The sequence below is a fragment of the Lucilia cuprina genome, chromosome 2, assembly GCF_022045245.1.
Source record: "Lucilia cuprina isolate Lc7/37 chromosome 2, ASM2204524v1, whole genome shotgun sequence".
Classification (NCBI taxonomy): domain Eukaryota; kingdom Metazoa; phylum Arthropoda; class Insecta; order Diptera; family Calliphoridae; genus Lucilia; species Lucilia cuprina.
The window spans coordinates 69,439,778-69,464,064 of NC_060950.1; the positions used below are offsets into that span (position 1 = coordinate 69,439,778).

The window sequence follows — 24,287 nt, forward strand, 5'->3', positions numbered from 1 at the left end:
CTAGAACTGAACTAGAACTGAACTAGAACTGAACTAGAACTGAACTAGAACTGAACTAGAACTGAACTAGAACTGAACTAGAACTGAACTAGATCTGAACTAGAACTGGTACTTTAATGAAAAAATGTTTTTAAACTACTTAATAAGTATTTAAAAAGTATCAAATACGTTTTGGAAATTATAATTTATATAATTATAATTCAGCTCAAACTTTTCCATACTTTTGTTTTAAGATTTCTGATTTCTTATTGACAGCTGTCCTTGCAATATATAAGCACTCAAGCTGATGTCCTATTTTCAGCATCAGCATTAGCAAAAAACCTTTCTCACCTCTACTAAGATGCCTAAGCTAATAATAATTATAAATACCAATAGTTTTTCAAAGAATGCTAAGAACCCCGTAATTAAAATTATGCACAATAAATGTAAATAACACCCCAAAAATACCAACATAGAAATGCAAGCAAGGACATGACAGAATGCACCCTGTACTCTAAGGATAATAGAAAACCATAGTAATAATAATTTGTATTCAAAAAGGTGTTGCATGGCAGCATGGCTAGAAATTCTTAGGGTGCCTAGTTCTTCTTCATTGAAATAAAAATTAAAAACCGTGTGAAATATTTAGGTAAGCAGAGTAAAATACTAGCTTATGCAACTTTTATTTAAGGACACTACTGTTACTTTTATTTTGTGAGTTAAATGATAAGAATAAAAAAAGGATTCTTTAAGAAATTTTTTAAGATTTCGAAGATCTCTATAAGATGAGAAAAAACCCAAGAGTTTGAAAAACAACTAAAAGGATTTTTCTCTTTTCTAAAAAAGAAAAGTATTAGGTAATAAATAAAAGTATAAAAACTAACCCTTAAAAAAGGATTTTAAAACAAAAGTACCGAAAGAAATGATTTCACTATAAGTAAAGAATGAGTTCTGGATTTGCAAAATAAAAGCAAATTTTTAATTTTAGCAACAAATGTAAAAATATACATTTATACAATTTCTTATTATAATCTAAATATAAATTACCTTTAATTTTTTCTGTCTTTCTTAAAATTTCTTCCCACTATATGTAAAAGTTATAACAAAGAAAAAAAAACTATTACAGGATGTCAAGTTTTAATATTATTCCCACACTTTTTTTGTTCTTGTTTTTTCTGTTGTTTTGTGGGTTCATAATATTGTAGTTGCTATTAAATTCTAACATTTTATACTTTTATAACGATATTAACAAGACCCAGCAAATTAAAAATTCCTTTACATCCTTAACTGCCACACAACCTAAAATACAACAAGAACAACAAACTACTTTTAAACTTTCGAACGACCACTTTTTTCAACGTCAACTAAGTTATAGGTGTGTGAACCTAAGTTACTATATATAAAAACGAGTGAATGAGTGAGTTTGTATGTATGTGTGTGTGAAATTATTCTTTATCCTTTATATAAGCGTTTTAAATATATTATTTTTTTTTCAATATGAAAATAATTTCTTTTTTTAAATAGTGGTGGTTTGTCGTTCATGGTGTTTTTTTCTGAAATTTTGGTCTTGAACATGTTGGGGGGAGTTTAGGAAAAAAAAAATGTCAAACTGACTGTTAAATAAACGTGAGAATTTTTTAATTCCTTGCTTTTTTAAATCATGCATTTGAAAATAATGTTAGTTAAAAAAGTTTCCCTTGAATAGCATTTTTTACAACATTCAGTTCTAGTTCAGTTCTAGTTTAGTTCTAGTTCAGTTCTAGTTCAGTTCTAGTTCAGTTCTAGTTCAGTTCTAGTTCAGTTCTAGTTCAGTTCTAGTTCAGTTCTAGTTCAGTTCTAGTTTAGTTCTAGTTCAGTTCTAGTTCAGGTCTAGTTCAGTTCTAGTTCTGTTCTAGTTCTATTCTAGTTCTGTTCTAGTTCTGTTCTAGTTTTGTTCAAGTTCTCTTCTAGTTCTGTTCTAGTTTTGTTCTAGTTCTGTTCTAGTTCTGTTCTAGTTCTGTTCTAGTTCTGTTCTAGTTCTGTTCTAGTTCTGTTCTAGTTCTGTTCTAGTTCTGTTCTAGTTCTGTTCTAGTTCTGTTCTAGTTCTAGTTCAGTTCTAGTTCAGTTCTACAGTCTGGAGTATATTCTTCTTTAGTCTATAGTCTAGTATTTACTAAACAAACTTTTCCCATAATCTAATCATAATATTGACATTATTCCAATCCATTTTAGTATATACTCTACAGACTTGACTATAGCAATAAGTCTTCACTATAGTCTTTAGTTTTCACTATATTGTAATCATAGTCTTTATTTTAGTCTAGCTTTTTTATATATGTAGCTATTTTTTCATTGTATTTTTAAATCCTCTAAAAACGCACTTTACTTTTTTCTCTCCAATTGTCATATTTAGCTGTTAGTCGGCCAAACTAGAGAGTAGACAACATCTGCTAAAATTTATGAAATGAATTTCTGTTTTGGTTTTTTTAAGGTTTTCAAAAAGAAACCATATGCATTTAAATAACACGTACCATGAAGAAATAGTTTGAAATAATGCATTTATCTCTTTTACTCATCTCTCCTTTGTTTATGTCTCTTTTAGCTAACTGCATTTAAACACAATATCCTGTCAGTTCAGGTAGTTTTTTTTGTTGTTGTTATTTAAGGAAACACTTTAAATAGAGAAAGAGAGCGCACAACAGAAGCAGTTAAAGGAAATGCTGTTTTAAAAATTAAAGAAAATAACAAAGAAATTGTTTTTATAAGCATTTGGATATTGAATAGTTTTCTTTCTTATTTTTGTGGCAAAGGAAACATCTGTCATTAAGAAAAGAAGTTGAAAAGAAAAAGAATAAAAGTCCTTATGATTTGTTTTACATTCAATGTTACATGATTTTTGTTGTTTTTTTTTTTTTTTGAAGCACATGCCGCAAATTTTCTAAGATTTTACAATTTCCTTCTTTTAAAATTAAAATATATAAATATCAGCTGTGTTTGAAAATAAACTGTTTTGATTTTTGTTAAAGATTGACTCATTGGCTCAAGTCAATAAAGAATTTATTGAAAGCCTGTTTTAAATATTTATATAATTTATGTCTTGATATAAAATTTATTTATATTTTTATTTATAGTTTACTTTTTTCCACTTGTTTTAATATTTATGTATGTCTCACATAAACAAATTCCTAGAATATTGATTGGGTGTTGGGGTCTCAGAATTCCGTATGTATGTGTGTGTGTGACTTAAACGCTATTAAAATTATGTATGCATACCGCAAAAACCTATTAAATAGCAACAGGTTTTATATTTTTTCTAACTTTTTTTTATAATTTTGTAACTAATTCTTGCTTTAAACCAAGAAATCAATAATTAACATAAAAAAATTAAAAAGCAACAACATGAAAAGAATGTTGAAGTTAATATATTACAAAAAAAGAACTAACGCCTAATTTTAAATTTGAAATAAAAAATAATAATTAAATAAACAACAGTGGGGAGGGAAAGCTAATATTTTGAAAAAAAAAAATGATTTATTACTTATTTATTAGAATCTTAGCTATAGTCTTGACTATAGTTCTAGTTCAGCTCTATAGTCTATAGTTTTGACTACGCCACAGTCTATAGTTCAGTTCAAGTTTAGTTCTAGTTCAGATCTAATTCAGTTCTAGTTCAGTTATAGTTCAGTTTTAGTTCAGTTTTAATTCAGTTTTAGTTCAGTTCTAGTTCGGTTCTAGTTCTAGTTCAGTTCTAGTTCAGTTCTAGTTCAGTTCTAGTTCAGTTCTAGTTCAGTTCTAGCTCAGTTCTAGTCCATTTCTAGTTCAGTTCTAGTTCAGTTCTAGTTCAGTTCTAGTTCAGTTCTAGTTCAGTTCTAGTTTAGTTCTAGTTCAGTTCTAGTTCAGTTCTAGTTCAGTTCTAGTTCAGTTCTAGTTCAGTTCTAGTTCAGTTCTAGTTCAGTTCTAGTTCAGTTCTAGTTCAGTTCTAGTTCAGTTCTAGTTCAGTTCTAGTTCAGTTCTAAAAGTCTACTTTATAGTCTAGGTAAGGGTCTAGTCTACCGTCCAGTCTATAATCTAGTCTATAGTTTGATCTATATTCTTGTCTTGAAATTCGGTTTTAAAATTGTTGAAAGAAATATTAAAAATGTAAGTGTGGAAAAGAGCTCTTGAAACTTTAATTAAAACAACAATATTTACCTTTCTAATCAGTTTAATATTAAATAGCAAATCTTTGTTTTCTGCTAAAAGTGTTTTTTTATTTGTTTTACAAACAAAACAATATTATCTAAAAAGTATTTAATTTTGTTTTTTTTTTTTTTTTGCCTTCAAGTATATTTAAGCAAAAATGTCAGCCTAAAGTATCAGTGTGACATTTTAGCAAATAAGCGCAAAATATATCGTTTTTATTTTTCTCTACAGATTTAAATATTAGAAAACTTTGCAAGCAAATATTTGTGATAGTTAAGTAGCAACTAGACAATGTTATCATTTAGATAATTTAAATTATTATATAAATAAAAACTGGAGAAGAAAAAGTATGCGTAATAAGTGTGTCGCTGTTTAAGTAGAATTTTATAAAAGGATTATTGAAAGTTGTATGAAAATTTATAATTTATTTAAAATTATGTTTTATTTATTAAATAATTACTTTTAATTTAGATAATTACTTTGAAAATTTATAATTTAAGCATTTCACTGAAGCATGCAGTAACAAACAATAACATGCTCTAGTTGTCATTTTTATATTTTTTTTTTGTGGAGTAAGAAAAAAAACATAATTTTTACTGTAAATTAAAATGGTATTCACCCTGAAAATTGTTTTTATTTTTTCTAATGGAAATCATTTAAGAGAGAAATAAAATAAAATTATAAAATATATTTCAACAAAGTTTTTTGACTTTTTTAAATGTCAATCTAGTAATTTTGTGAGCTCGAAGGACCATTTTTGCTGCAAAAAGCTTGAAGTATAACTAACAAAAGCTTTGAAAAGGTGGTAACACATGATGTACAATTATGTTTACAAAAATTGCCAAAGGTTTAAAGCCCGTTTAAACTTGTTTATAAAACAGGCTCGAAGGACCATTTTTGAACTGCTTAAGTTTTAGCTCTCTTAAGTTTTAAAGCTCGTTATAAACTTTAACTAAAGATTAATCATAATATTCCTTTCACTTTAACTAATTCTTATTACTTTCATTTGTTATAAAATTGAAAGCTTATTTAAAAATTTCTTTAATATCTTTGTTACCTTTAGCCAAATAGTATTTATTTCAATTATATTTAAGCACGTTTTGTTTTAACTCTAACCACTGCCAACTAAAAACCGCAAACATTAATTTTTTTACTTACAACTTAGTATATAAAACAACTTTGTTTTAAATTTTATTTATATTGTTTTTGCCATTTACAAAAATTTCCTCATAAAAATGAAAAACAAAGTTGTGAGCAGAGTATTTTTGCAACAATACAAAAAACATAAATTTTAAACCAAAATTGAGGTTAAGACCACAAAATTGTGAGTTTTTGTTACAACAACTAACCTTTTGGCTTGATGCTATTTCTTTTTCTGGGCAGTAGCTATTAGATTGAAAGGAAATCAACAAGTTTTTGGAGAAAAAAACAAAACAGTAAAAGTACTTCATTGTTTGGCCGTTAGATTGTATAATCTGAACATAGAAAAGTAAACTTGTTTATAAAAAGTTAAAGTATCAAGTGCGAAGGACCATTTGAAAGGCAGGTTTGGAATTGTTAGTATTTTAAATATAAAATTTAGATTTATTTAGGCACTCAAATCGTATTACAAAGCAAACTTCTGTGTCCCAATGCAAAGGACCAGATTTTAAAAATCATAAACATTTGGCTCGAAGGACCATATTTCTAAGAGATTTTCTTACATATGCATTAGGGGCCATAACAATTTATCAATGATTTATAACACAAAAATTAATACAAAAATGGTTCTATAAACCCTTGATAAATTTTTATGAATACAGTTGTAGGTAGTCTAAATTTAATGTTAAAAATTTCAAAATTATTTATAAATAATAAAAATCTTTCAATTAAACTTTATACCTTCTTTAAAGTCTAAAACAAAAACCTACAAAAAAAGCAACATAATTTTCTCTATTGCCTGCAATATCCATCTATATAGCCCATAACAAAGTTCATAATGATAGTGATCTTAACTGGCTGGATGCCTGGTTGATGAAGACAATCACTTGCACTTGTAGCAATTTGAAAACTGGAACTAATAACTACTGCTACCGACTAGCTAGCTGGCAATGAGATCTGGACTTGAACAAAGAAAACACATAAAAACAAAAGGCAAACAATAAAATGAAATGAAAAGAAAAAAACAGGCAAATCTATTGTAAAGTTTAAACAAATTAAGAAGACATTCAAGCCAACCAGGAGGCAAGAGAAGACAAATGCAAATAGACAAATATTACTCCCATACTAGCAGACTTGATGGACCATTTGGAGCCAATCAACTAAACAAAGAATAAAACTATTATTAAATGTTTAGCAAGAAGAAAAAAATACATAAGTAAGTACTTTAAAAAAAAAAAAACTTGTAGTAATTGCCATAAAGTTAAGGGTTTGAGAACTGCAAGTTGAAGTTTGTATCTTTTAAAGTTTGAGTTAAAAATAAAAACAGCAATAACTTGTAAGTTCTTTTTTATAAAGTTTCTTTAGATCTCTTTTAATAAATGCCTGTCTAAATGGTAAAAACAGGTTTGGTTTTTGTTTGTTCATGTTTCTTTATTTTTATAACGATGAATTTAACAAAATATTTCTATATCTGATTACGGTGAGATACATACAACTTAAGGCAGGGATGGGAAAATTAAAAGAAAAATAAAACAAAAAAATAAAAGAGAATACAGAAATTAATAATGAATTTAACCTGGAAAGGACTACAACAGAACTAGAACAGAACTGGGACATAACTAGAACAGAACTAGAACAGAACTAGAACAGAACTAGAACAGAAGTAGAACAGAACTAGAACAGAACTAGAACTAGAACAGAACTAGAACATAACTAGCACAGAACTAGAACTAGAACAGAACTAGAACAGAACTAGAACAGAACTAGAACAGAACTAGAACAGAACTAGAACAGAACTAGAACAGAACTAGAACACAACTAGAACAGAATTACAACAGAACTACAATGGAACTAGAACATAACTAGAATAGAACTAGAACAGAACTGGAACAGAACTAGAACTGGAACAGAACTAGAACAGAACTAGGACAGAACTAGAACAGAACTAGAACAGAACTAGAACAGAACTAGAACAGAACTAGAACAGAACTAGAACAGAACTAGAACAGAACTAGAACAGAACTAGAACAGAACTAGAACAGAACTACAACAGAACTAGAACAGAACTAGAACAGAACTAAAACAGAACTACAACAGAACTACAACAGAACTACAACAGAACTAGAACAGAACTAGAACAGAACTAGAACAGAACTAGAACAGAACTATAACAGAACTAGAACAGAACTAGAACAGAATAGAACTAGATCAGATCTAGAACTGAAATAAAACTTAAAACTCTACCCAAAAGTATCATTATACTATTTCCTCCATCTCTGACTTTTACAGAGTCTGTCTTACATGACTTTAGTACGGGTTTCATGCAACAGCATACAGCTGTATTTGTTAGTTCTAGATACTTATACAATAGATTTGAAATACAATAAATATTTTATTTTCATCTTCTTCTTTAGCTGATGCTTCTTTTATTTCAGTTCTTTGTGTTTAAAAAGTAAATTGCATTTAAATTTCAAAAGAAAAGGTGACCATTATAATGTAAACAAAATTCCATGTTTTCTTTTCAACATGAAAAACTTCTCAACGCTATTATCTAATAAAATAACTTAATAAATTCTAGAAAAAAAAAACAAATTTATGTCAAAATTTCAATAAAGAGTTAAAAAATTAGTTTCGTGTATACTATCATTAAGAAAAATCACAGGTAAATATTAGTTGAAAACTAATCGTGGTTATAAATGACTAATACCCACATAAAAAGAGCACGACCAAGATGAAAAAAAAACCCTAGATTAAATACAGCTTAAAAGATACGTCAGCAATAAAAACTTGTAATTATGCATTTGGTGTATTTAACAGATACAAAACAAAAGTAAAGAGAAACAGGGAGACAAATGGACAGACAGACAGAAATTCAATGAGTTAGTTAGTCAATATTACTAATAATAAAACATGACATGTTTTATTAGTATGGGTAAGAGTGTAAAAAGTTGCTATGTGTCTGTCTGTCTGTGTGTGTGTGTGTGTTTACATTAAAGCCATCTGTGTTAATGAGAACTTTGACTTGAAATTGCAAGGTTTCAATACTTAGTTTTGTTGTTGTTGTTTTATTGTACTCTTTTTTTTTGCAAATTTTATTTTTTGTTATAAATAGTTGTTATTTTTGTATTTTTTTATTGTTACCTGTGATAATTAATTGTTATACAACAAAAAACACATAAGCTAAATTAACCAACAAAGAATTAAGTAAAAACAATTCTGAAATAAAGAGTATTTTAAAATTCTATCGAATTCTATTTGTATATAATTAAACTCAATACCTGTTTTTTTCAAATACATATAAACAAATTGTTTACAGTTTTTTTTCGAAATATGTTAAAAAACGATGACTCAAAGCTTTAAAATGTGTTTGAGGGTCTGACCTAAAATCATTAAAATTATTAAGTTTTCTTTTTGGAATTTTGAGGAATTAAAAAAATGCTTGCTTTCATTTTCCTTTTAAACAAAACAAAAATGGTAATAAATAACTGAAATAACATATAACAAGTAAATAAATAATAAAAGAAAATAAAGAGCTTTAACTTGCTTTTTTTTTCTAGCTAAAGAAAGAGAAATATGTATTTAAAACGCTGCAGCAGCAGCAGCAACCACACCAGCAGCCAATATTGATGCAGTTGTTATATTTAAGACCAAGTCAATCTTATGACAAAAAAAGAAACAGTGGTTGGGGGAAATAGTAATTTCATAGAAATGACAAATTCTTTAAAAAAAGTTCTTGTGAGAAATCATTGATCCACCAAGAAAAGCTTAAAGTTAAAAGCGCAAAAGTTAAGGTCTTCACTAAACCTTTTGAAAGCATTACTAAACGACTTTATGATCCGAACATTGAACTCTTCGAAAAAACTTGGTTTTATATCGAGTCTTGCAGGAAGATCTAAACATTTGTTAATAACAATGAAGAAAGAAGCTTTCTGCAATTAAGGTGAAGTCAGGGTTAGAAGAATATATTTGCTACCACTCTCACTCTCTCTCTCTCTCTCTTCTTGGAACAAGATTTTTATGCAAAATTTATGCAAACATTAAGGTTGGAAAAAAACATTTTTTCTACAGAAACTATTAAAAAAACTAACTCAAAAGAGTAAAGCTTTCAACATTCTCTCTCTTTCTAACTCTCTTTGTCTCTTTGAGGAAAGAATAGTAAAACTTCATTTTATTATATTTATTATAGTTTGTAACAAAATTTAGTTCAATATCGAGACTTGACAAGCTTTTAAACATGTCATTCTCCTTTTCCCATGCATTCAATTTCTCTCTCCTTCTATCTCTGATAAAAACATAACACGAACTTGTAAAACTTTAAAGTAGGGTTAGGAAAAAAGCTCTCTTTGTTTTGACGTAAGCTAGCATTAGTCACTATCACTCTCTAAAATCATAAATTTAGAGAAGAAAAGTAAAAAAGTTCATAAGTGAGCGCTCTGTCGATTCCAGCTTTAGTGTGTAAAGTTTATATAAATAACTAAAGTTTATGTAAATAACTAAAGTTTATATAAATAACTAAAGTTCATATAAATAACTTAAGTTTATATAAATAACTAAATAAAATCTTAAGAAGTTTTTGTTCTAAAATTCTAAAGATCCTGATCTAAACATTTTAAAATCAACAGTTTGTAATCACCGTTCTTAATATTTTTGTTCGGAGTTCTTTCTCCCTCCCTTTCTCTCTCTCTTTGTCAATAACACAATTTTCATACAATATTATCGTCCAATCTTTAGACTCTAAACTAAAGATTGGACGATAATATTGTATGAAAATTGTTTCAAAGCCAACGTTATATTCAGAAACTTTGTTCCAATATTGAAGAATTGAAATTAACTTCTTCTTAAGAAACATATTCTTTAAGGATTCAGCTCGATGATCAAGACTTAAGATGTTAAAGATCATGACCTTAAAAATATGTGGTCAAGTATCTGTGATCAAAATTTTTAAGATTAAGTATCCAGATCGATGATCATGATTTTAAATATTTAAGCTCACGATCTAAGTTCAAGATCCTGTGATCAAAATTTCTAATACTTATGATGGAATGTGAAAAATAATGATGAGGTTAAGTTTATGTTAGCAAAATTTTTAATTTTTAAGATCAATAATCAATTTTGAGAAACTTTTTCTTGAAGTATCCAGATCGGGTTATGATCATTGTGTTCAAAATTCTTAAGATCTAAATTCTTCCCTCAGAACGAGACTTAAGAATAATTGATCATTAAGTTAAAGTTTAGTTTCTTTCTTCAGAACGATACTTAAGAATTAAGGATGATTATCTTACAATTTTTAGATCAAGATTAAGGGATCACAATTTTTCGACATTTTAGATCTTGATTGTAAATTTATCAACAATATTTGTATCCGAGATCTTAACAGCTTTTGTGATCATGATGTGATCGAAATCTGAACCACTTGAGATAAAATTTAAAGCTTCTTAGATGAAATTTTAAAGTATTAAAGATCATAAATTGAATACGTGAAGATCATGATATTAGATCCATGATAATGAACAAAATATTAAAGATCAAAAAATGAGTTAAGTAAAAGCAAAATCGAGTTGAATTATAATACAAATATCAGCTGGATTTGGGAGAAAAGATTTGTGAACAAAATTTAATATATTTTAGAATATGAGTTGAATGAAGTTTTTGAAAACTTTGATATTTAAACTGTAGATTGAGTCAATCCAAACTTTTATTTAAATTTAACCAGATTTTTAAGCTCCCCGCCCCCTCTCCAACAGGAAATCTCTTTTAGCACCTAACCAATTTTCAATTTAATAAACAAGTAAACATTTTAAAAATTCCAATGAATTCAAAACTTGTTTTTTTATACAATTTTTTTTTTCGAATAAATATAAATACAAACAAGCAAAAAGAAGAAGACGATGACAAAAAAACAGAGTTTTGTATATAGACAAACTTTGAATAGTCGCTTAGCTTTATTTTCAGTATTTGTAGCACATAAATATTTATCTGGGAGTAAGTAGTACGAGTATAAAATACAGATAAAATGGAATTGGAAAAAAACGCGTACGAAATGTTGTCTTTTTTATTTCATTATGGGTTTTAAATTTATTGTGAATTTACGTTTTGTTAAATACATTCGTTTGTACAATACAAATAGAATATTATTATTTTTTTGTATTATGTTTTAGCAACAATAATAATGAATGCAGTTGTTGTAGTTGTGTTTTTTTATAATTTACCATTTAAATCCAAAAATTAAGGTTGGTTGGTTGTTGATGTGTTGGTTGGCTGAGTTAATTATTTTTATTGTTTTTATCCAATTAATAATTATTTATATAGTTGTAGAGATTTGTTGTTATTGTTATTTTGTTCTTTTTTGTTTGTTAATAATTTTAAAATTGAGCGTGCAATTTATAAAATTTGTTCTATTTGTAATAGTGAGTAATCCACAATTTTATTTATTCAGTTTTAATAATCCACAATTATTTGTTATTGTTTTTTCTTTTTTTTATTTCATTCTATTGCAAAACTTTTCAACACTTTTTTTTAGCAACAAAAAAAAAACGTTTTTAAATTTAATTTAAAAAAAATCGATACGTAAACGCGTTTTGGATTTGAAATTATAAAACTAAACCGCCTATTGAGGAAATACGTTAAGAAACACCTAAATTGATCATTTAATCTATAAGTACAAATTATTACTTTTCTGTAGATATAAAAAAACAAAACCCTAAGAATACACCACGGCGGTATGTCAAGCGTTAGCGAGTTGAAAACCCTCTCGGTTAATACGTGCTCACGTTCTTTACGTTTCAGCGGCTGAAATAACTCTACTGTACTGTCGTTGGCAGAAGTGAACGGTTACAATGAAATTTTACTCAAAAGCAACTGAAACAGCCAAACAGACAGCTGTTGTTGGGTTTAAAGGAAAACAATACATTGTACAAAAACAATAGCAGATACATAGATACAACACACAAACAAATACCACCACCACCGTCTGTCAACTAATACCTTTAAAACTCTACCTAGCTTTACTCTTAAATCTTGAAACAAAAAAAATCAAACAAACTCTTAAATTGTAAAATATTACTCTTTGTTAAAAACCCAAGCCTAACACTAAAACGAAAAGACTAATACCATGACATGAATTTCTATATGAAATAGATTCAAAAGTATCTAGATAATTTATTTAATAATAAAACATAATAATCTGACAAGTCATTTTAAACGTGTGCAATTGTAAGATGCGACAAAAAAGAAGTTTTATCAAAAACGAAAAAATTTATTATATTTTATTTTACAAATCTTAATAAAATTATATAAATTAAAAAAAAACAAATAAATTTACATTAAATCTACAACAAAATCTTTAAAATAACTCTTTTGTAAAGTAAACTAAAGTCTGTTTTATACTCTTTTCTTCTTAACTAAATTATCATTTAAGAGTCTCTCTTTAATATTTAAATGTGTCTCTTGCCACCAGGTAGTTAAATCTAGAATTTTTACCTATTGTTTATTTTTTTTCAATAAATGACAATGCACACTGAAAAATGTTATATATTAGAAGATACATACCTTTTTAAGACATTAGAATGTGTTTAGTTTACCATCTTTACAAATTTGGTTTCAAGATTAAATTCAGTTTAGCAAAATTATAGGGAAACACTTAAAATTACTATCTGCTGCCTCTCTTAAAAATTTGACAGACAGAGAGATTTAAAATTTGTAAACAGGGATATACGAAAATAAATGTTATTTTAAATTTTACATTTACTGGAAAAAATAGAATACTAGAACTGAATTACAATTGAACTACAACTGAAACTAAACCAGAACTGAACTAGGTTTGAACAACAAATAAAATAGAACTGAACTAGAACTGAACTAGCACTGAACTAGAACTGAACTAGAACTGAACTAGAACTGAACTAGAACTGAACTAGAACTGAACTAGAACTGAACTAGAACTGAACTAGAACAGAACTAGAACTGAACTAGAACTGAACTAGAACGGAACTAGAACTGAACTAGAACTGAACTAGAACTGAATTAGAACTGAACTAAAACTGAACTAAAACAAAACTAGAACTGAGCTAGAACTGAGCTAGAACTGAACTAGAACTGAACTTGGACTGAACTTGAACTGAACTAGAACTGACCTAAAACAGAACTAGAACTGAGCTAGAACTGAACTAGAACTGAACTTGAACTGAACTAGAACTGAACTAGAACTGAACTAGAACTGAACTAGAACTGAACTAGAACTGAACTAGAACTGAACTAGAACTGAACTAGAACTGAACTAGAACTGAACTAGAACTGAATTAGAACTGAACTAGAACTGAACTAGAACTGAACTAGAAATGAACTAGAACTGAACTTTAAATACTTAGAAAATATTTCATTATCAAAAATTAAAGTTATAATTTTTCCTAAAATAACTAATCACCAGTGTTTTACTTTTACGTACAAATATACTATATTTTAGGCCATCACTGTATGTTTGCATGCTTTTATATATGTTTTATTGTTTAACCGTGTGTCATATGGAGACAGTTTGATTTCAGTAAACAAGCAAATAGATAAGATTATTAACCACAGATAAAAATAAGTAAAGAGAATAATAAAAAAACTTAAGAGAGTTTTTAAGTTAAGAGAGATTTTTTAATATTCTCTTAACGGAAGAAGATTACCTTTAGGAAATATTGCGATTAAAATCATTGCTTATTTTATCAATAACTGATTGTAAATGATCGTAAAATATAAATATATCATTTCATCGTTCATTCTATGAAAATGCAGCTGCTTTTGGATTTTTTGTAGTTCTATGTTTGATAGTGTTTACGATTGTCAATTTTGGGCGATGCTTTTTCTATTCATTATTAAAACGTTGGACTTCTTAAAGCAAATATAAGAAAACGTCACAAGATGTAATTAAATATTAACTTCAAAATTAAGTAAATTTTAAATTTCTTTAAATATTTAAACACTTGTTTCTCTTTAAGTTTTTAAAAATATAGTATATTTATACACTTACCTTAAATTGCTGAAAATTTCCTACTGGGATCTGTAATTAAAACATGAAAAAGAGAGCCAATTAGCACAAAATATTTATATATGGCAATGCTATTTTAAATGAAAACTCTCTTAAAATATTCTCTTAAATTACATGCTAATAAAGAGTAGGGTGGTAGAATATCATTAACATACAAATTAGCCATTGTTCAAATAATTCGTAGTATTATTGTCATATATTCATATTTTAGTTTTTTTCTTTTAAATTTAAACATTGAAAATTCTCACAGTCATTAATAATGGTCAAGGCTTTAGAAAACCAATTAAACTTTATTAAAGTATTTTTTAAAGTATTGGTAAAATAAGAAATACTTTAACATGAAAGTTCATAATTAACACCGTAGAAGTAAAATGTTATTGAATTAAAATAAGGATATAACTTAACCACAGGATATTAAAGTAATTTTAGAAGAGATAAGTTTAACTAATATAAAGGGTTGATTAAACTAAATTCGACCACTAAACCGCAAAAGAAACCTTAGATAAAAAATATATAAAAAATGTTAACCAAACAAATCTTATGACACATTAATGACTAATAACATTCTGATCTAATAATGAAACTTGATCTAATAAGGATTAAAATAAACAATTCACATAACACAACAACCGCTATCACCATCATCAACACCACCGTCATCCACCCAACAACCACTCATTAAAACATTCTAAACGCCCTTATCATTGCTTTATAATCCGCTAAATTTGTTTCATTTATTTTCACATTAGGGATGATCGCTTGACAAAAGTGTTTTCAAGTAGTTCTTAAAGTGTAAACGATTTGTATGCAATTTAAAAATAACATTAGGATTTTTTAAGTGTTTTTTAATTGCTTTGTTATTATTGTTAGAAAAATGCAAAAAAAAATGGATCGTAAAAAAGGTTGGCTTGAAACAATATTTGTGTTACTATTGCTATAGTTTTTCTCGGTTAGTTTTTGTTGGGAAAACTTAAGCCAAATTTGTTTGTTTCTTTAAAAGGGAACTGATATTTCAGTTCTAGTTCGCTTTTCGTTTAATTCTAGTTCAGTTCCAGTTCTAGTTCAGTTCTAGTACAGTTCTAGTTCAGTTCTAGTTCAGTACTAGTTCTAGTTCAGTTCTAGTTCAGTTCTAGTTCAGTTTTAGTTCAGTTTTAGTTCAGTTCAAGTTCTAGTTCAGTTCTAGTTCAGTTCTAGTTCAGTTCTAGTTCAGTTCTAGTTCAGTTCTAGTTCAGTTCTAGTTCAGTTCTAGTTCAGTTCTAGTTCAGTTCTAGTTCAGTTCTAGTTCAGTTCTAGTTCAGTTCTAGTTCAGTTCTAGTTCAGTTCTAGTTCAGTTGTAGTTCAGTTCTAGTTCAGTTCTAGTTCAGTTCTAGTTCAGTTCTAGTTCAGTTCTGTTCTAGTTCAGTTCTAGATCAGCTGTAGTTCAGATCTAGTGCAGTTTTAGTACAATTCAAAAGACAGTTTCTTTTATTAATTTGTTATAAAATCTATTTTAAAATTTATTTATTAATTAAGATAATTTGGCTTTATCATTGAACAATAAACACAAAGTAAACTTAATTAAACAAAATTAAGAAAACGTATTGCCACTCTACTTGATTAAAAAATGCATTTAGTGTTCTAACATTATGAATGAATTGTAAGTTATGGTCATATATGATCACCCAAGCGTTTCTATATTTCATTCATTCTTTTATTCTATTCTTCTAAAATAAAATTTAATAAAAGATTTCGACTCATATGTCGCCGTTTATTATAAGTTAAAACTCAGTCTAGTACTCATCTTACTACTGCAAACATACAATATGTTGTAGATTTAATATTTATATGTTGCAACATATTTTTTAGTTTCACAACCTACTTCCACCTCTTCCTCTCTCTCCCTCAACAGAGATAATTGATCCAATAAGACGGCTTTACTATCACCCACGTTTAGACAATTCAACTGAAATTGTAACAGAAAGCAAATAGACTTCCTCACGTACGTACGTTCTTTTTGATTATATACCAGTCACACATGAGAACTTTTTCTGACAAGTTTTTCCTTCTTTTGTCAATTTTGTTACAATGTTTGATATTAAACTGGTGATTGTTTTTTGGGTCTAGTTTATTTTGTAGTTGTTGTTGTTGTTGTTCCAATGAAAGCTCGTAAAAGCAAAATCTGTGAAAAGTGGTTGAAACATAATGACAATATTCCCATGATCTTAGTTAGAGTCATTTCTGTTGTTGTTGTTGTTACCTCAGTGTGTCATATTATTTCAATATTCTAATCATACGAAGCAAATTTACGGACGGAAAATAAACCAACACGTGTGTGTGAGTGTGTTGTTGCAAAGGCAGATAAGGTTAAATATTGTTTATTGACTCAATCAAATTGGGCAAAATGTTTTAACCCATGAGGTGGTTGGTTCTGTAAAGTCTAAAATGAATTGGATTGTAATTGCAAAGTCTAAAATTGATTGGATTTTAATGTTAATAAGAATATTTAAAATTATATTTTAACTTAAAAAATTATGTTCAATTTATGTTCCCTTTTATAGAATATAAAATCCGAATTTATATTTGTATCTAGTGTAAATAGAATTGAACTTAATAGTACTTAACTGAACTTGAATTAAAATGGATTTTTATTGCTTATGTTTTATGTCGAACTTTTAGGATTTATAAGAAATAACTTAATTTCATTAATGATATATTAAAAATGCAACAATTTGAAATATAACATCCAACAAAATTTATAACACTTTACACAAAACATATCAAAAAAACTGCACTTCACTGTCCAAACAATTTTTTCCAAAAACTCAAAACAACTTCCCACACACACACACGCGTTCAAATCAAAGTTCCCAAGTGAAAATATGAAAACTTCCATTCCCGTGGGAGTAAAGAAAAAATCACAGAGCATATTAAACTTTTTTCCAAGCCACATTACAACTTTAAGGACATGTCCAAAACAGAAAATAGTGTAACGGGTGTGAAGACGAAAAGCATAAACATTTCGGATAATGAGCTACAAACCCAAGGATAGTAACACACGCACAAAAGTGTGTCTGCTATATGTACAACAAATAAGACACGACATAAAATATACAACATAGATCAGCCTAAACACACCCCCTTAGGGTAGAGCTTATAGAGTATTAAGACTTAAATGGTATTTGTTGAAAATACAAAATATTGTTAAATATCTATTTACCACACTTTATGAATTTGTTACTTTGGTATCTGCAGTTTAGTGCAGTTTTATATTTATAATATGCCGAAACAATGGCAGAGGCCAAAGCCCCAAAACGTGTCATAAAATAATGAGAAAAATATTTGCTTAAGAGCTAATTTAAACGACTACAATTAAAAATCTAATAAAATAGTTTATGAAATATAAACATATTATTTTAAAGACTTATTATTCAAAATAAGGACAAAGTTTAGTAGAGCTGGACTAAAACTGAACTAGAAGCGAACTAGAACTGAACTAGAACTGAACTAGAACTGAACTAGAACTGAACTAGAACTGAACTAGAACTGAACTAGAACTGAACTAGAACTAGAACTGAACTGAACTAGAACTAGAACTGAACTAGAACTGAACTAGAACTGAACTAGAACTGAACTAGAACTGAACTAGAACTGAACTAGAACTGAACTAGAACTGAACTAGAACTGAACTAGAACTGAACTAGAACTGAACTAGAACTGAACTAGAACTGAACTAGAACTGAACTAGAACTGAACTAGAACTGAACTAGAACTGAACTAGAACTGAACTAGAACTGAAATAGAACTGAATTAGAACTGAACTAGAACTGAACTTAACTAGAACTCGAACTGAACTAGAACTGAACTTAACAGCAATTTCACTACAACTAGAATTGAACTAGAACTTCACCAGAACTGACCTACAACTCAACCAAAACTGAATAATAACTCAACTCGAACTCAACCAAAACTGAATAATAACTCAACTCGAACTCAACTAGATCTTCACTAAAACCGAACTTAAACTTAATTTAACTGATCTACAAATGAACTACAACTAAACTTAAACTTAATTAATACTGATTATAGGTCAGTTAAACAGGAATTAAAATATTTCGGTAGCTCCGGACAACCAAACATCTATCATCCCATAGCAAATCCAGGAAACAACAGTATTATATTAAATTGTATTCATGCCCCAATTCCTCTGAACGCATTCCTACAAAATAAACATTTTTATTTGCTCTTTTTTTTTGCAACATTTACCACAACATTTGATTAATGATGTTGCAATTATTGTATACTTGCCTGCAGTTAAAGAATCAATAAATTGAAATGTTTTGGCTTGAAATTCAAACAAGCAACTTAAATAGACAACCTACAAATAAAATGTATTTGTCAATTACATACTCACACACACATTTCATGTAGTGTGTTTCTGTGTATGTAAGTAAATTTGTGTAAATATGTGGGTAAAGTAAGATAATCCTACATATTGCAACATCAAACTGTTTTAACAATTTACAACATATGTATGTACGTAGTACAATCTACTTTGAATTAAGCTCTCAAATAAAAACCAAACCAAAAAAAATGTAAAAAAAATAAATAAATAAATAGAAGAAGCAACATTTATAAGACTTCTTCTTGATACGAACCCAACCAAATACTAGAAGTACTAAAACAGGAAATTCATTGCCAACAAGGTGTGTCATCCATCTATTCAGACTTTTGCAAACACACATACTCACACAAGACGTAATCCAACCACAGTTAATACATGTACTTACTACAAACATATATTTACGAAAACAAAAGCTAAATATTGCATCATTGACTTCCGTTTTCAGAAAGCTTGTGCTTGTGTGTGTAAAAAGTACTCATCACATCAATCTTATATTTGCCACTTTGTAGCGCCACTGGGCTATAAATATAAAATTGGTTTTCTTTTACATTTTCAATTTCTTCCAATAATAAATGTTTTGAAATTGGCAACAGGACGTAGTAGTTATAAAATCAGGATATTGATCGTTTCAAATTGATTTCAATTATCAAACAAAAATTAAATAATAATGAAATTTGACAGTTATTCTGGTGAGGAAATTAAATTCCATTTGTTTAATATTTGCACAAATTCGTAAATAAATAGCAGATAGTATGTACGTTTTACTAGTGTCAAGTTATCTAGATTTGAACTGAACTAGAACTGAACTAGAACTGAACTAGAACTGAACTAGAACTGAACTAGAACTGAACTAGAACTGAACTAGAAATGAACTAGAACTGAACTAGAAATGAACTAGAACTGAACTAGAACTGAACTAGAACTGAACTAGAACTGAACTAGAACTGAACTAGAACTGAACTAGAACTAAACTAGAACTAAACTAGAACTGAACTAGAACTAAACTAGAACTGAATTAGAAGTGAACTTAAGCTAAACTACAACTTAACTAGAACTGAAAAAGAACTGAACTACAACTGTATTAAAACTGAATTATAATTGAACTAGAACTGAACTAGAACTGAACCAGAACTAGAACTAGAACTGAACTAAAACTGAACTAGAACTGAACTACAACTAAACTAGAACTGAACTAGAACTGATCTAAGCCTGAACTAGAACTGAGAACAATAAATGAAAAAAAAACATTGTACTGAACTAGAATTGACCTAGAACTTTTATTTTAATTAATATTTCGTAATAAATATCCTTTAAGTTCATTTGAGGCTAAATTGACATGTTTATACTAAAAATAACTAATTAACTAGAATTATTCATGACATTGAAGGTTAAATTAAATCGATATGGAATAAATTAAATTGCTAAATGTAAGTTTAATAAAATACCTTAGATAGTGCTCTCAAGAGTTAATACAAGACCATTTCGCTGGACTAGTTTATGAGATTGAGTGATTTTGCATTTGTTTTGAGCTATTTTCCATTTGTTTGCTTAACCTTTGTTGATGGATTAATGGAAAATCATTTTGAAAAACTATTAAACATTTTCTTTTCCATGATCTGTGAATACCCCCGATATTATTCACTGACTTCTACACATACACAAATTTTAACATTTACTTTTTTTCACATAAATTACCAACAAAGAAACAAATTTTTTTTGCGGTTTTGACCTTATTAAGAGAAAAATTATTCATGGTTGGAGTGAATCGTTAAATTATGGTAAAAAGTATTTAAAAATACTACACTTTTTTCAACAAAAACAAAAAGAATATTAATGTATGTTTGTGTGTGTGTGTGTGAATATAAAGCGTTAAATGATAAATTATAATTACAATACTACTTTTAAGTGGAAATTAAATATAATCAGGTTTGTTGCTTGTTTTCCGTAAACAAATTTTTAAGATTAAATTTAAACCAGTTTTTTTTTGAGTCAGAAAGAAATAGTAAACGGTTAAGAAAACTATTTCTAAGAATTAATTCGACAGTAGTTTATGTATGTTTATGTTTTGAAGAGATTTATTAAAGTGGTCAAATAAAAAACACAAAAAACAGTGGATGGCAAAACTGAAGCAACTATATAATAATCAAATCGTATGTCTTTAACGCAGACCTATAATACTTCAAAAATATAGAACTCTACTGTCGATTACAAGATTTAAGAATTATAATTTATTTATACAATTTGTCGTTACTTTCAAAATGTCCTTTTAAAAGATTAATTGCTTTTTATTATAACAAAGGTTAAATGTTAAGTTTTTCATTTATTCTGTGCATTTTAAATGTAATCGTTATATACTTATTCATAAATTGTTTTTATATAGTAGAACTTTTACAAAACCATTAATGCATTTAATTGAATACATTACACAAAGATGACAGATAAAATTGTGAGATGCAAATCATTTGTGTAAAAATGTTTTTTTCTTTTTATTGTTGTAATTGTATAAGTGTCAGAGGAAATTAATACATGAATAAATTTGAATGCAAGTAAACTGATACAATTAGCAATAAAAAAATTTATCGAATTGTAAGTATGTTTGTAAAATGTATTAATATTTAATTTGTTTAAATTGAAGTTGTAAGGAAAGTAAACTATTTAATATTCATTCTTAGTAGCAATTAAGTGTTTAGGGATTATTGATTAAAACTTACTAAATGTTTAAATAACAATTAACTGGCACAAATAGCAAATCTGTCAGAACCTTAGACTTAATCTATAAAGAACATAATCACTGATAGAACAATAATCAACAAATCATTGTTAAAGTGAATGAATTGTATAACATACTGAAGACCTCTTTTGCTCTAGACCAGATAAGATAAAAAGGTTCAATGGAAAATAGTCTTCTTATATTGTTACCAAAGTTGGACTAATCTACAAAAAAAGAAGAAAAAAATTATTCCGTCACAATCATCACTCTATAGATTACAAAGAGACAGCCTAAACGCTAGTCCAAAGGTGTTAAAGAAATAATAAACCATTACGTTTAAGTACTACGACGAGTATCCAAGTGATCCAAGGTATTTTAACATTTGCTTGTTTTAGAAGAAAACTCAACTCTATAGATTACAAAGACACACACGGAACACTAGTCTAAAGTTGTTAAAGGAATAGTCAACCTTAACGTTAGAGTTTTTTAAGTGTTTGCTCTCTTTATTACTTGGGAACTATCTCCACTTTCACTTGTAGGAGAAACACTCAAGATATAATAGTCATCACTCACGTTTAAAAAGAAGTCCAAGCGCTTTGTGAGAACGCCTATCGTGTTGGCCCTATTTCACGCTGGTACATTTCAAATTACAGGGTGGATTGATTAAATCACTCACCACTGCCCCTTCATGTATCTTATCTGGTTTAAAAGTAATAAACCATTACGTTTAAGTACTACGACTTAAAACTATTTTAAAATGGGCTTGTTTCAGGAGGAAACTCAACTTTATAGATTACAAAGAGACAGTCCGAACGTTAGTCGAAAAGTGTTAAAGGAACAATTAATCTTTACGTTTGAGTTTTTTTCAAGTGCTGACTCTCTTTATTACTTGGGAACTACCACCACGCTCAATTACAGAAGTAGAGCCTAAGTTATAATAGTTATCACTCACGTTTACAAAGAAGTTCAAGTGCTTTGCGAGAACACCTATCGTATTGACCCTATTTCCCGCTGGTACATTTCCAATTACAGGTTGGATTGATTAAATAACTCACCACTGCCCCTTTATGTATCTAATCTGGTTCAAAAGTAATAAACCATTACGTTTAAGTACTACGACGAGTATCCAAGTGATCCAAGCTATTCTACATGTGCTTGTTTTAAGAGGAAACTTAACTCCATAGATTACAAAGAAACACCCGGAATGTTAGTCCAAAGTTGTCAAAGGAATAATGAACCTTAACGTAAGAGTTTTTTTAGGGTTTTTGCTCTCTTTATTACTTGGGAACTATCTCCACTCTCACTTATAGGAGAAAAACTTAAGTTATTATAAAAACTTATCACTCACGTTTACAAAGAAGTCCAAGCGCTTTGTGAGAACGCCTATCGTATTGACCCTATTTCCCACTGGTACATTTCCAATTACAGGGTGGAGTGATTAAATAACTCACCACGGCCCCTTTATGTATCTTATCTGGTTCAAATACTTAAGCTATCTAATCACTGACCACTGCTGCGTCGCTGCTTAACTTCCGAGATGCAAAAGCGTTACTTCTGTTTACAACCACATAGATAACATGGCCTCTGTTGTGCTATGCAACATTATCTAGAAACGTAATCGGTAGACCGAAACACGAATTAAATAACGAGGTGTTCGGGGATTCGATCTTACTCACAGAGAACACATTTTAGCAAATCGAAGACACTAAATGATTACATTAAGAATCTTTCACCTTCTATATACATTTATTCGTTACAAAAATAATAAAATTTTCACACTAAACTGTGAGTGGCCTTAATGTTAACTTTAGTTTCTTTGCACAATCTATTTTAATTTCACAGTTAACAAGGCCAATATAATTTGTAATCACAAATAATGTAATTATTGAGATCATTATCATTAATTCCGAAAGGAGAAAAAACTCAATTATAAATTTCTATTGAAATTTTGCGACAAACCAAGAGAAGAGAAGGGAGATGGAATGTAAGATGGACTAATAAACTTCACAATAAAAAATACAGGATTCAATTTGTTTTCTTCTTTTTACAAATGTTCAATTATTTTGTTTTTTATTTGCATTGTAAGCTTTTTTTTAACAAAACATACGGTAGTTATGTTGTTGTTGTTATTTTTGTTTTATTTTCATTTCTCTTGTCCACCAGGCATTGACACGAAAGTGTGAATTTACAATTAAAGTAAGAAGTGGGTCGCAGCAAGGAGCAGTGGTGCAGGCAGGCAATAAGGAATACAAATACAGTTTATACTTTATGTAGTATTGTGACGTTAGCAGCGATGGTAGCAGCATGTAGAAGCAGTAGCAGCATTTTTAGGGGCAGCTTGCGTAGTAAAGGAAAAATCGATTTTTGTTTTGTTGTTTTCGTTATTGCCAACTTCCCAAAAAAAAGCATTAACAACAACCATAGCAAAAAAAAAAAAAACAACAACAAACAAATCCCTATTATGCTTTCATCAGGGATGAGCAAAAAGTTTTTGCCAAAGTTTCAACGAAATTATGGAAAAAGTACTTTTTTGGAAAACTACTTAACTAACTAACTAACTTACTAACTAACTAACTAACTAACTAACTAACTAATTAACTAACTAACTAACTAACTAACTAACTTACTAAATATCTAACTAACTAATTAACTAACTAACTAACTTTCTAACTAACCTTCTAACAGTCACCCACTACTAACTAACTAACTTCTCTTTCTGGGTTTTCAATATAGATTCTTCAAGCTAGAGGTCCATACCGCGCGTTCTAAACTTTCGTCTGTCAAAAAATTTAAATCAATGAGATACAAGTTCAAAGTACAAAAGCGTAGAATTGTTTGACGCGTAGAATGCTTAAAGTAGATCCATTTTCTACTTTTATAAAACAATC

At 28.5% G+C, this 24,287-nt stretch overlaps 1 protein-coding gene across 2 annotated transcripts in view; it reads right to left on the reverse strand.

Annotated features, from left to right (window-relative positions):
* The window catches only part of LOC111689017 (protein numb), a 36,154-nt gene that overhangs the window by 10,352 nt on the left and 1,515 nt on the right, over window positions 1-24,287 (reverse strand). The window contains exon 2 of one of the 2 annotated variants that reach the window (XM_046950393.1): window positions 14,291-14,320. The gene's annotated coding sequence lies outside the window, so the exon portion shown is untranslated. Of the gene's footprint in view, window positions 1-11,489; window positions 11,669-14,290; window positions 14,321-24,287 lie in introns of those variants that run through there. The other variant, XM_023451520.2, reaches the window with a different exon arrangement.